Here is a 2,536-nt window from a genome sequence, read left to right as displayed (position 1 = left end):
GTCCCCCATTGGGTTTATATACCCCCGCTGCTAGAACAATAGACACCGCCCACTCTCATGCACGCCCATCACGCCTTCTTCTTTTTATTGACGTTAAAGTGCGTGCATCTCTCATGTTTTGCATTTTTATTCACAGCGCCTCACTTTTTCCACAATGTGCTATGTTAAAGCCTTCTTCTAAAATGGAATAAATTAATCTTTGTCCTCAAAATTCGACACACAATACCTCATAGTGCTAAATTGTAATCGTTTTTATTTTGTAATTGTATTAAAACTAAAAAACTAAAAACATCACATGTTCATACATATTCACAGTCTTTGCCCAATACTTGGTTGAAGCACCTTTGGCAGAAATTACAGCCTCAAGTCTTTTTCAATATAGATGCAAAAGCTTGGCACACCTATCTTTGGGCAGTTTGGCCTATTCATCTTTGCAAGGTCCATCAGGTTGGATGAGAAGTGTTGGTTTTCATCCAGGATGTCTCTGTACATTGATGCACTCATCTTAGTCTAATCAGGGAGGTGACCAATAACCTGAGGGTCACTTGTCAGAGCTATAGCATTGCTCTATGGTAGTGGTTCTCAACCTTTATTCAGGGATGTACCCCCGGTGAACATTTTTTTAATTCAAGTACCCCCTAATCAGTGCAACGCATTTCTGGTTGGAAAAAAGATAAAGAAGTAAAATACAGCACTATGTCCTAAGTTTCTGATTTATTAAATTGTATAACAGTGCAAAATAGTGCTCGTTTGTAGTGGTCGTTCATGAACTAATTGGAAAAAAGATAAAATAATAACTAAAAACTGAAAAATAAACAAGTGATTCAATTATAAATAAAGATTTCTACACATAGAAGTAATCATCAACTTAAAGTGCCCTCTTTGGGGATTGTAATAGAGATCCATCTGGATTCATGAACTTAATTCTAAACATTTCTTCACAAAAATAGAAATCTTTAACATCAATGTTTATGGAACATGTTCACAAAAAATCTAGCTGTTAACACTGAATATTGCATCGTTGCATTTCTCTTCAGTTTATTAACTTACATTAATATTTTGTTGAAGTATTATTCAATAAATATATTTATAAAAGATTTTTGAATTGTTGCTATTTTTAGAATATTTAAAAAAAATTCTCAAGTACCCCTTGGCATACCTTCAAGTACCCCCAGGGGTACGCGTACCCCCATTTGAGAACCAGGGCTCTATGGAGAGAGGAGAACCTTCCAGAAGGACAACCATCTCTGCAGCAATCCACCAATCCGGCCCGTATGGTATAGTGGCCAGACAAAAGCCTGAAAGCACAAGATCACAGGTACAAGCGGTCAAAATGAGTTTCCTCCGCCGGGTGGCGGGGCTCTCCCTTAGAGATAGGGTGAGAAGCTCTGCCATCCGGGGGGAGCTCAAAGTAAAGGCGCTCCTTCTCCACATTGAGAGGAGCCAGATGAGATGGTTCGGGCATTTGGTCATGATGCCACCCGAACGCCTATGTAGGGAGGTGTTTAGGGCACGACCGACCGGTAGGAGGCCACGGGGTAGACCCAGGACTCGTTGGGAAGACAATGTCTCGCAATTGGCCTGGCATCGGGATCCCCCAGGAAGAGCTGGACGAGGTGGTTAAAGAGAGGAACGTCTGTGCGTCCCTGCTAGGGCTGCTGCACCCGCGACCCAACATCGGATAAGCGGAAGACAATGGATGGATGAATCATTTGTTAAAAACACATTTTTTGGCCACTTCTGTGCTTACTTGCTGCACGTTTATGTATTTTGTAAACAGCCAAAAGCAGCTTTCGTAAGCGGTTTTGACAAGGTTCAATAAAAATGTTCTACCAAGTAATAAATTGCAAGAATCGTTTTGAACTAATAATCATGTTGAATTGGTACTCCAAGAATTGGAATCGAATTGAATTTTGAGTTGTTCTAAGGTACACATCCCTGATATTTATACTTTAACGATTCTTTATTGTCAATGTTTTCCATATATCTATTGTAAGACATACGGAAGAATCGAGGTACCGTTTCTCCATCTCTCACCCTGTACTCTGGAGCAAATTTTTAGGCTTGAAGAGAGAGTGACCGCTGTGTAAACACGCACTGCCATCTTCAAAATGACGATTCTAACCAGGGCCTCCACACCTTGTACGCAGTTTAAGTGATGTGTGTTGGGCCTTGCAATCCGTGGGAGCATAGTTTTGCATGAATAAGTGCATGTAATTGTTTTTATAGGGTTTATGAATAAAGTTGGTATGGCATGTTAATTTATTTCCTTATTGTCCCCCATAGCACCCAGTGTTATTGCTAGGTTGGTTAATAGTCATAAAGGGGTTCAATCCCTGCTCGTGATTTGTAAGGAATTAATGCAAATACATTTTTGTTTTAGCACTTTCCTTTCAGTTAATTTGTTTTAGTACAAATCAGGCCTCAAATTCAATTCAAATTTTATTAAATAAGGATTAAAAATAGTTTGACATCAATTAAAAAGTGTGAAAACATTTTCTAATGAGAGGATGAAAGTGAGGGAGAAACACATATT

This window comes from Nerophis ophidion, linkage group LG03, assembly GCF_033978795.1.
Source record: "Nerophis ophidion isolate RoL-2023_Sa linkage group LG03, RoL_Noph_v1.0, whole genome shotgun sequence".
In the NCBI taxonomy this organism is placed as follows: Eukaryota; Metazoa; Chordata; class Actinopteri; order Syngnathiformes; family Syngnathidae; genus Nerophis; species Nerophis ophidion.
The sequence above is the reverse complement of the archived record's forward strand: the minus strand, read 5'-3'. Positions refer to the sequence as shown.